The 12093-nt window shown below is 48.7% G+C and overlaps 1 protein-coding gene across 4 annotated transcripts in view; it reads right to left on the minus strand.

The window, feature by feature from the left end:
- Nucleotides 1–12093, minus strand: part of acap3a (ArfGAP with coiled-coil, ankyrin repeat and PH domains 3a) — a gene marked incomplete at its 3' end in the record, with an annotated part of 84319 nt that overhangs the window by 72004 nt on the left and 222 nt on the right. The window lies entirely within an intron of this gene.

Below are 12093 nucleotides of genomic sequence, written 5' to 3' on the forward strand. Positions count from 1 at the left end.
TCTCTAGAACATTATGCCACAGCTGCTGCTCATCTTTCTAAGGTCATGAAATGGCATTTTTATATGTAAAGTCTCTAAGTTTGTGGTGGAATAGACGCCACAACAGCGTGATGGCAGAATCATCCCTGACACTTTGACGTGCAAAACAATGCGAGAGTTCAACCAGGCATGGTATCGCTGTCTCGGCCCAGTTAACTATGCTGAAAAATGGCATTGAAAATGACTCCCCGGAGAATTATACGGAGTAGTTTTCTGCCGGACACGGAGTGAATGAGGAGCGGCGCAGGAAAACACAAACAGATTGTGTTGGAAGAAAAGAGAAAGTCACAGCTCATTTATTTCTCTCTCTCTCTCTCTCTCTCTCTCTCTCCACCAAACCACACTCTCTCCGGAGAGCGCCACAAGTGTGGGAAAACAATGTACAGTACAGTATACCGAGATCCAAATTCAGCCTTATTCATGTGTCCATTATTTACTGCTGAAATGGTACAATCCAAACATGTGTCCGGTGGTGCTCATGAAATGTTGCCTCTAATCAGAGATCTCTAATATAGATCGATAGAGACATCCCCAACTTCCAGTCACTTCCTGTATCTCTGTGACCAGAGGTTTCGCCACTGTCACGCCCCCTTAGGACACTGGGGTCATCCGATTTCATAGTTTCATACCGATTGACAGACAGCCAATCACAAAGCTGATAACCACCACGCCCATTTAGGAGACCGGAAGAGTACAATTTCTTACAATCGGCGGAGCCTGTAGTGGAGTGTCTCTCTAATATTAAACATCTCTGCTCTAATCCGAAGATGCGGGGAGTTGGTTAAGAGTAGGATATTGATACGGAGTTAATACTGGGCGAACAGTGTTTGGGATATATGACCCACCCCGATGCAGAGACAGGTTTATGTTGTGAATCAGCCCAGCGGAAGACGTCCTGCTGGGTGTCATATGAGGGGGAGTCAGCAGCCGCGTCACCGGCCCGTCTCTTTTTCGCCCTTGACTCAGTCACGAGTCACGACCCACTTCCAATATTGTTCGCGGCACTGACGCATTTCCTGCCCCTTCCCCAGACCCAGTTCTGGCCTAGCCCACGACCAGGAAGTCTGCCCCCGCTCAGAAGGCAGAGAGAGCAGGAAAAAGCAGAGGGAGAGAGAGAGAGGGATAGGCCAAATCAAAAACAGATGCTCGTCGCGGTTACACGTGTGATTCAGCATTTCAAAAACTGAGCAGAACCAGAGCCGTGTGCCTGTGGAACCGAACCCCGCAAACGCTCTCTCTCTCTCTTCATACTTTTAAGGGCAACAGCTGTCTGATGTGTGTTTCCAGTTCTGCTCCGTCTAAACGGGCCCTGTGGTTACTTCTATATCGATATCCTCATCCCATTTCCTCCTGACCCCACGGGGTGATAAACGTATAGGAATTTGGACGAGTGTGACGGGGTGATGTTGACACACCTGGAAACCGCCCCGCCACTTTTCCCCCGCATGGGGGCGACGTTTCAGAGACGTGCCGTTAAAACCGCGGAATCTGTTAGTCATAATTCTCTCGTCAAGCCCATAATACGACTGTGTTTCCTCCATTCTTCGCCCGTCAAGCACGCAGATTCAACCAATCACGAGGTTTAATTCAACGAGAGTCTGCGGTGATTCAGTGGATAAAACAGACCAGCTAACAGACCACTTTATCCTAAAAGTAGGCTTCTGTCTGTGGGTCTGCTGACATAATGACGAACAGCCACAAGCCTGTCTGATGATGCTGAGCCTGGCCCAGTCTGTGTTGTGTGTCATAGGAGAGTTCCTCACATGCTGCCAGTAAACCTCCAGCACAGCTGAGAGAGGAGCATGGTGGAGATAGGATGCACGCAGGCGTTATGACTCGCAAATTGGGCATTTTCCAATTAGCGTTCCATCTTAAATGTAAAGCGCGGCTGGCCAATTACTGTCCAGGGTACTAACGAGACAGCGCCGCTAATGAGAAAACCGGATGGGACATTAATCTGATTTCTAAAGCTCGAGCCTACAGTATGTGAAATATTTTTAGGCCACGCACTAGAGAGAGAGAGAGAGAGAGAGAGAGACGGAGAGATGGAGGGAGAGAGAGAGAGGGAGAGATGGAGAGAGAGGGAGAGAGGGATAGAGGGAGAGAGAGAGAGAGGGGGAGAGGGGGGGGGGAGAGGGAGAAAGAGAGGGAGAGAGGGAGAAAGAGAGAGAGGGAGAGAGAGAGAGAGAGAGAGAGAGGGAGAGGGAGAGGGAGAGAGAGATAGAGGGAGAGAGAGGGAGTGAGAGACAGGGAGAGAGAGAGATGAAGCAGCGCAATTTGAAACAACGCAGGCTATTGAAGCAATTAATTTGATCATGTGAATTTGAAATCAACAAACGACGACTGCTCAGAGTAGAGAGAGAGAGAGGGGGAGAGAGAGAAAGAGGGAGGGAGAGAGAGAGAGGAAGGGAACAACTGCATCGCTGCCTCGCTCGCCCTATTACGCCGAGCCTTCCTGTAGTAAATCTGAAAGCTCTGCTCTGCACAGTACGGATAATCCACCGGGGACATTAGTCCCACTATTTATATTAACTCAGAATTATATTCCATTTGACAAGGCATAACCAGCAGCCCTCCACGCCACCGAGTCACGTTGCAGCCCGGGGCTTAACTCCCTCTGCGCGGGTCAGCAAGGGTTCAAGGTTCACAGATGATACCAATCCAAATATTAGGGGTTCCATTCCAGCAACCTGTTGTTCGCCCCCGGCCCGGTACAACCGTGTGGTCTCTTCCCTAATATTTCACAGAATCGAAATTTTCCGGGCCAATGTGCCGACTGGACTGACTATAGAGAGAGCCAAAGTGAAACGTCACTTCCTGCTTCAGCACTGTACCAGAGATTTTCATCCGCCATTTATTTTCCCCATAGACATTTCGTGAAATGCTTATAAAATTTGTTTTACTTGTTCAAACCAAACGGTTCAGATATATTTAGAGACAGGAGAGAGACCACATCACATTTCACTCTGACCAAAACGTAAAAAATTTAAATAAAATATTTTTTCTGTTGTTGTTTTTTGGTCCGAGGGAAATGTTCTATGGTCTCTCCCCATTCTAAATATATCTGAACCGTTTGGTTTGAACAAGTACAACTATTTTTTATAAGCATTTTACAAACTGTCTATGGGAAAATAAATGGCGGATGAAAATCTCTGGCACAGTGCTGAAGCAGGAAGTAGGCGGTCACTTTGCCTCTCTATATTATCAGATGCCTGCGAGACAAATATGTGTTGTGCTGCTGCTGATGCGTCCAGATGTCCCCGCGTGCTCCCCCTGCTTCTTCATGATCCCATGGCAGCAGAGCACATGCTTGGCTCCGGCTCCGGCCCGAAATTGGAGCCCTTCTGATACATATCAAGGGGGAGGGAAAGGAAAGTGGATTTTCTCTTCCCAAAACAGTACGAGACATCTGATAACTAAGCTCAAATTGAGATCAGATGTTTGGTTTTTAGAGATGACCAAAAATCCAATCTGCTAGGGAAAACAAAGTGCCGCGAGCTCGGGGGGGTAATTGTATTATTCAACCATATATACTGTGAAGTAAAGACTATAAAAGGCTTAGATGGATCAGGGTGGAGAAATCCATTCGGTGTGTTCCAGCGTGTTATACTCGCCCTCTGTTTTCTATCTCCCCCAGCTTCACATTATTCATCGTTGGTTTCATTCAGCCTGGGTCGTGAGAGGAATACTAATGCCAATTTCACTACAAAACCCCTCCATCGTCTCAGGCTCCGGGGGTGTTACCATAGTGCTGATTCAAAGTCTGCAACACAGCAGGCGGCGGCAGCAACCTGTGGCAGGCAGGCAGGCAGGCAGGCAACACCGACCGGATGACCGGGGTGAAAGAAAGAGAGAGAGACAACCGGAATCGAGCGGAGAGAGAGAGAGAGAGAGCCATGCGGTTTTTTTGGCGATTAGATTTGGCCGCACTTGATAAACTGTTCACACACTCGCTGACAGAAGCAGCTCGCTGTGGGCGCTAGCTGGCGCGAACCCCAGGTCTTTGTCACCTCTCAGGATGTCTAGATGTTCTATACAAGTTGATGAGCACCGTGTTCAGAATGCAGCGGCCTGCTTCTTTGCGCGGATCTTTTCTGTGTGTGTGTGTGTGTGTGTGAGAGACGTCTCGCTATTCATTCAAATTAAATGAGAGGGGGGGTGGGGGGCAGCCGGGGCTCACGCGGAGAGTCCCCCCCCCCCCCCCCCCCCCCCGTCCGACACAAAAGGCTTATCGATGACATCATCTCGGTGTGCCACAGCACTTCACCACCAGGGTTTAATCTCCATTCATGTAATCACCAATTAACTTCCTGCCTGGATATAAAAGCTATTTATATGCTAGCTACCTAATGTGACATCGCAGGAAGCTAGAATTAATGGATTGCTCTGTGACTTTGTAGAGTACAGTAAGTACTCATGCACATGTTCAAGCCATTATCATAGGCGGAGATTGACTTTTAGCTTTGGGGGGGGGCACTTCTGCAGGAGTCAGATGTGCCGGCGATTTTTTTTTTGGCCGTTTTACATTTGAAACTTTGCCCGTTTAAAGCCAGATTTAGAGGAATATCTCATTTTAAGGCTGGCATCATCATGGTCTCTCTCTAATTATTGTTTAATAAGTATAAGAATGGAAATATAAGAAATATTAGAATATGAGTAGAATTACAGAACATTAATACTCATTGTATGTTTAGTAATGTAATGTATATTACAGCGCTTCACTGTTCACTGTTGCTTATAGGTCAAAAGCAACAGTGAAAAGGTGGGTTTTGAAGGCTTTTTTGGAAAGATGACATAATGAGTATGAAAGACAATGAGTTTTGGCCTGTCAGATGTGACTGGGGAGGGCATTCCAGAGGGAGGGGGCGGCTGCAGCAAGGCCCTGTCAGAGGCCCCCCTGTCACAGCTTTAGCAAAGAGATACCTGTGATGCTTGTCAAAGTGGATTTAAAGCCAGACAGTGAGATGGAGATTCATAATGGTGAGCAATTTTTTTTTTTTTTTACTACTGTGGGGGCCTGGCCCCCCCATTAACTCCGCCCATGGCCATTATACCTCAAACTTTTAAACTGATATATATATTTTTTTAATATTACAGGGTATTGCTGTTTTTTAAATTTCAAAAGGGTATCATTAGACTGACTACATACATACGGTACTCACGTCTGTTCCAATTCCCTACCTAAACTGTAATGAATCCAGCTCCATGCACTGCAGCAGCTTGCTTCCTGAGGTCTTTCTCAGGGCCTTTGGCCATCATCACACGTTGCTTTTGGTTCTTCTGTGTTGGCTGAGGAGACACACATTCTTCCCTTCTCCTCAGGACATCCTTCCAACACTTAAATAATCAATCAGAGGCGCCCTTCCAACGGCTGCCCTACATTACTTGGGAAGGATCCCGGTGAGCTCTGAGGCTCCAACTGGCAAAAGCCCTTCATCTCGTCTCGTTCTGGAAAGATGAAAGCTTTTCCTTTCGCTCGCAATAACACTAATGGTACTTATGGCTTCTCGGCAAGGGGCCGACACCACTGTGCATATGTGGCGGTTAAAGAAATGACACCGCCCTGTATGCCGTTAGATCAGCTGCTGACACCGCCCTGTGTACCGTTAGATCAGCTGATGACACCGCCCTGTGTACCGTTAGATCAGCTGATGACACCACCCTGTGTACCGTTAGATCAACTGATGACACCGCCCTGTGTACCGTTAGATCAACTGATGACACCGCCCTGTGTACCGTTAGATCAGCTGATGACACCGCCCTGTGGACCGTTAGATCAACTGATGACACCGCCCTGTGGACCGTTAGATCAGCCGATGACACCGCCCTGTGTACCGTTAGATCAGCTGATGACACTGCCCTGTGTACCGTTAGATCAGCCGATGACACCGCCCTGTGTACCGTTAGATCAGCCGATGACACCGCCCTGTGTACCGTTAGATCAACTGATGACACCGCCCTGTGTACCGTTAGATCAGCTGATGACACCGCCCTGTGTACCGTTAAATCAGCTGATGACACCGCCCTGTGTACTGTTAGATCAGCCGATGACACCGCCCTGTGTACCGTTAGATCAGCCGATGACACCGCCCTGTGTACCGTTAGATCAGCTGATGACACCGCCCTGTGTACCGTTAAATCAGCTGATGACACCGCCCTGTGTACCGTTAGATCAGCTGATGACACCGCCCTGTGTACCCGTTAGATCAACTGATGACACCGCCCTGTGTACCGTTAGATCAGCTGATGACACCGCCCTGTGTACCGTTAGATCAGCCGATGACACCGCCCTGTGTAACGTTAGATCAGCTGATGACACCGCCCTGTGTACCCGTTAGATCAGCCGATGACACCGCCCTGTATAACGTTAGATCAGCTGATGACACCGCCCTGTGTACCGTTAGATCAGCTGATGACACCGCCCTGTGTACCGTTAAATCAGCTGATGACACCGCCCTGTGTACCCGTTAGATCAGCTGATGACACCGCCCTGTGTACCCGTTAGATCAGCTGATGACACCGCCCTGTGTACCGTTAGATCAGCCGATGACACCGCCCTGTATGCCGTTAGATCAGCCGATGACACCGCCCTGTGTACCGTTAGATCAGCTGATGACACCGCCCTGGGTACCGTTAGATCAGCTGATGACACCGCCCTGTGTACCGTTAGATCAGATGACACCGCCCTGGGTACCGTTAGATCAGCTGACAGCCTTCCTCCCCCCCCCCACACACACATCAGGGTGACACCAGTCGGGCGTTTAGCTTGCAGGTGTGACACCTGGCCGTCCAGGGATTGAGCAGAGGAATGTGGGCTAATCCCTGATTAAGACAGGCTGCCATCAAACCGCACACCGCTGCCGTTAATCCCTGTCGCTTTCATTACCTGGAGTTGTTGTGAGCTCCGGTGCACAGAGCGCTCGCTCGCCGACGCCCCCTTAACAAGGTGGTGGGAATGCCTGCGGGCCCGGCGCCCATGGAGCTGCCCACCAGTCATTCAAATCAAGGAGGACACGGATGAAAATTAAAAGAGCAGAACAAACTCACTCATGAGTGGGAGGGGACGATAGCAGATCAGATCTGATTCAGATCTGCTTGGAGGAGCTTAAACTCACTGAACACAGTTTGTATGAGGAACACTGCTGTGTAGACGTACTGTATAAGATGGAGTTACTGCCACCCTGGGAGATGTGATGTGATGTGACAGTGGCCAGATTGATGTCACCCCTCGCTGGCCCAAAGTCACAGTGTGGGGAGGAGGAGCGCTGTTGGCTGAACAGAAGGGCAGCTGACACAGATTCAAAACGGAAAGAGGTCAGTATGAAATAGAGCAGAAGCAATAAAGCCACACAGCAGAAATCCCTTCCAGCTCCATGCAGCTGGAGATGCTGATCTTCCAGGAAGACAAACAAATGTCCTCCCAACGCAACGCACGCTCAGCCGGGACCGACTGTCACACAAGTCACAACCGTGAACCGAGATGAACCCAATGTCGGGAATTCGGCTCGACCCCTAGCGTGCCGTGAAGGCCTCCGCTTACACTGCGAGGGAGATATTCTTGGTACTCACTGAAACTGCTGTGTGCACCCAACCTTGTGTATGACTGCCAGGAGCTGAGAAGCATGAGCAGGAACAGAGCCCATCCTCAAGTCAAGGTGGCCAAGCAGGCTTGGCAACAAGTGTGTTTCGGTAAACCTGGATTACGCATGAGGTCACCTAAACTAACCCCACCTTCCACACCAAGAAGGAAACAGATGAGTAGGGGTCATTTTGAAATCCAAACGAGAAGAATCCAAACGAGTGTGCTACTGTCCCTCCAGTCCAGCGTTCTCTCTTGAAGAGCAAAAACCATGTAAACCAACCATGTAAACCAGCAAAAATGGAGATCAAACCAATTGTCAAACTTTACCCAATCCATATTTGATTTGGCCAAAAAAAGACCTTTGAAAAGGTCTCAAATGGATAGCTAAGTGAACCCCATGATTTTGGTGCAGCCTTTATCTAAATCAAGTTGGATGCAGATGAACTGAGGAAACCAGTCACCGTGACGAAAGAGGAATGCAACCATCACAGACAGAGCTGGCTTTACATTTTCACCATTTTGTTCTGATCGAAATGGGGTCAACACTTTTTCCGCTAACGCAACAAATCAAACGTCGGTTGCAGGCAGCACCGTGTATATATATTAGAGATCCGTTTATTGGGACCAACCAAAATGCAGAAGGGGGATTATTTTAAACTCACACATGCTCTATGCAGTCGCATGTGTTTTCTCATCTCTCACATCACAGAGCAAGACATTTACGCTACATGCTCTGCATTCCTGTGTGGCAGCCATCGCCTGGAATCTGACATGCTCCCCCCCCCCCCCCCCCCCCTCTAGTCATGTGACTTTGGGTCATCCATGCAGTCATTCTCCCACAGACGCTGGAGGGGACACACAAGCAATAAGCACCATGGGGGTCAAAGGTCACTGGACTTGGATTCCCCGGGCTATCCTCTCTGCCAGTACAGGGAAAGCTTCAGTATGAGTCAATGACACAAGCCCCCTCAGCATGAAGGCAACCACACATCAGCACCGCGCCCCCCAGCTGTTCACATGCATGGGAGGCAAGGATCATCGTAGCCACACCGCCCTGGGCCATTCAGACTCTGTGAAAAGAGACTGTCTCTCGGGCGGAAGCCCAACCGCTCCCTGTACAATAGCCATATTCTGCTGAAGGACTGTTAGGACACGGGGGGGGGGGAGCGGATCCTCGAGGACGCCACAAGTCCCGCCAAATGGCAAAGGGCGGCGTTAACACACTAGCCTCTCCAGCTTCGCTTAAAACACTAGAGGCATTTACAGCGGTTTCGCTCGTCTTAAGAGTGGATTTAAATGCAACGCGAAACCTCGAGGCCCGGGAAGTAACGGTCAGACAGGAAACCATGACCGGACCAATGGAGCGGTCAGGAAGCATATAATCTTTGGATGCAGCAGCAGCGCTAAAGTTATCGCCGTTCTAAGCGTTTCTTGTAATAATAGCTCGTCATGATGGGGGCTGTCGAGTGAGATCTCGGTTCCTAAGTGAGAGTGAGGGACCAACTCACAATATTATCCTCTGACAGCACGCGGAGTGCGACCTCAAATTAGCGTGTCGGCGGGGAGAGCGCAGCTCAAACGTTTAACATGTTGCCAATGTTGAGCCGAGGCAAACACAAACACATGGATTCCTGCGGCCGTGTAATCATTACGGGACCGCTTTTCTCAAAACAGATGTGGAGCCGGAGCGCATCCGACTCCTGGTTTTGCCGTCTCACACATCTGTCCGCGTCGAGGAGGAGTCGCCATAGAGACTCAGACTAAACATCGGGGAGGGAAAATTGAAGGGACGCACAAAGTGGTGTTCGGGCGCAGTGGTCAGCTGAGCTCACACACACACATGCTATTTTGTTTTGTCATCGGTAACGCGAATTACACGGAGACTGGAAAGTCAGACAACAGCGTTATTCTAGGACCGCTTGAAAGAAAGGAAGGAGAGGAGGGCAGCAACCGAACATATATAAATATATAAACATATACCAAAGTCTTGGGGGGATTTTATTGCATGGCTTGGGCAGAATACTGGGTCGTGAAAGTGGTCTGTAAGCTCATAAGACGTAGTCGTCCAACAACAACATGGCACATTTGAGAGGTCATCAGGCAGAATGGGATTTCCCGCATGGTTTCACACATGTGGGACGCGGGGTGTCAAACTGGAAAAGCCTAGTCTCAACGTTCCTCTCTTCTTCCTCCCAGTCATGCATCCAGCACCTCCAGGACGGGTTACATAACACTCGCAAACTGCTTTTAGCTGCACAAAGGCGCCGCAGTCTGAACGCTCACTCAAAAAGCGTGTTCAGCGAGAAGAACGACATGCTGTCGTTACTACTCGCTCTCGTTCGGTGTCTTCTAGCCCCTTTCAACAATCTGGATAAGGAACACAGCAACAACACCTCGTCCTCCATGAGCGTTTGATCCTTGTCAGCCCGGTGAGATAGCTTTGACCCAACAGCATATGAGGAACCTTATTTTCATTCCACGACACAGCCCCCCGGCCAGATAAGAGATCGCTTTATTCGAGTTTCAGGAGAGCGCAGAGTGGGACACTTCAGGGAACGTCGGGAGAATTTCAGATCTCTCCATAATGGGTTAATAATAAGGTGGTTGGTAGTGAGCAGCTCGCCCTCACTGTAGTCTGGCCTGCTTTGCATATAAAACATGGAAGGAGAGGTTTTGTGTAAAATAGCCGTCGCTCGCTGAGAGAGCGAGGTGCCTGTCTCTCCTCCAGCCCAGATGGCAGTCATTAAGGTGCTCCTGCCAAGTCTGGAAGTCTTTGATTTGGAACAGAGATGCTATCTCTGGGAGTGCGCGCACACACGCACACACACGCGCACACACGCACACACACACACACACACACACACACACACACACACACACACACACACACACACACACACACACATATATATGTAAAAGGGGCCAGGCTTAGCAGGCAGGCGTTGGGACACCCCACACAGCCGGAGAGACAGCAGAGAGGGCTGGGGGTCTGCGGGGGAAGAGACGTGGGTGTAGAGGAATTCCTGCCCTATTTATCTAACCTTTGGTGCACAGGGGTCCTTCACTTCCCTCTGATCCACTGGTGTTGGCCTATAGAGAGCCAAAGTGGAACGTCACTTCCTGCTTCAGCACTGTACCAGAGATTTTCATCCGCCATTTATTTTCCCCATAGACATTTCGTAAAATGCTTGTAAAAATTGTTTTACTTCGTCGACCCAAATGGTTCAGATATATTGAGAATCGGGAGAGACCGTAGAATATTTCACTCAGACCAAAACCTTAAAAAAAAACATCGAAAAAATATTTCTTAAAATCCGCAATTTCCTTACGTTTTGGTCTGAGTGAAATGTTATGCGGTCTCTCCTGTTTCTAAATATATCTGAACCGTTTGGTTTGACCAAGTACAACAATTTTTATAAGCATTTTACGAAATGTCTATGGGAAAATAAGTGGCGGATGAAAATCTCTGGTACAGTGCTGAAGCAGGAAGTGGCGTTTGACTTTGGCTCTCTATACAGACACTGTTTGAACTGACTCCTTTGTGAGCGTATCAGTGCAGTTCATCAAAAAGGGAAGTCAATTCAGAGGTAAGAGGAATGAATCTCTGCCACAAATCATGACAGGAAATCAGAGGTTCTCAAACTGTTTCCACGTCAACGACCCCTAAACTGACACAAATTAGACCACAAGATTTTGCCCGAGGGTCCCCCATCTGATAAGATTTTAGATTTTAGATGTTTTATTACAGAAAGTGTATGAAACCCATGACCAAAACATACACTGTCAATGTGTTACTTATGGACGGAATTATAGTTCAAATAAATGATTCCCCTTTTTTTCTGGGGACCCCCTGGAACCCCCTCAAGAACCCCTGGGTCCCCACTTTGAGAACCACTGCACTAAATTAATCATTTTCTTTGGATTAGGATTGGGGGGGGGGGGGGGGGGTGTCTTGTTACAGGTTACAGTTCTCCTTTAAACAGATGGACACTATCATCACTGCCAAGCAGGCTGTCAATATAAAAGCCCCACTAGGGAAAACTCAAAAGCAATGCAACATTTTTGACCATGTGTGCGCCAACAACAGATGATTTGTGAGGCCAGCTGCTGCTGAAAGAAGCTGATGATGATTCACACATGATGGAGCCTACATACATGCCATACATGTCTCCTGCGAGGAAGCTCTCCATTAGTCACAGTCACAGTCCATGTGAGAACCAACTCATGTGGCTCTGCTCTGCTGCACACAGCACAGCCCCACGCCTGCTGGGTTTAATAGCTGGCTTGAGGATGCTGTGAAAACGTCACTTGCTTATAAATCTGACTGATTTAGACACCATTGATTGCTATTAAGGCAATTAAGATTTAAGAACAATTATCGCAACGTATTCCGATATGCAACAACATGCAACGACACGCATGACATGAATAAGATTGCAGTCTCAGTAGCAACGACAAGACTGAAATATATC

This window comes from Poromitra crassiceps (assembly GCF_964638095.1).
Source record: "Poromitra crassiceps genome assembly, chromosome: 20".
NCBI lineage: Eukaryota > Metazoa > Chordata > Actinopteri > Beryciformes > Melamphaidae > Poromitra > Poromitra crassiceps.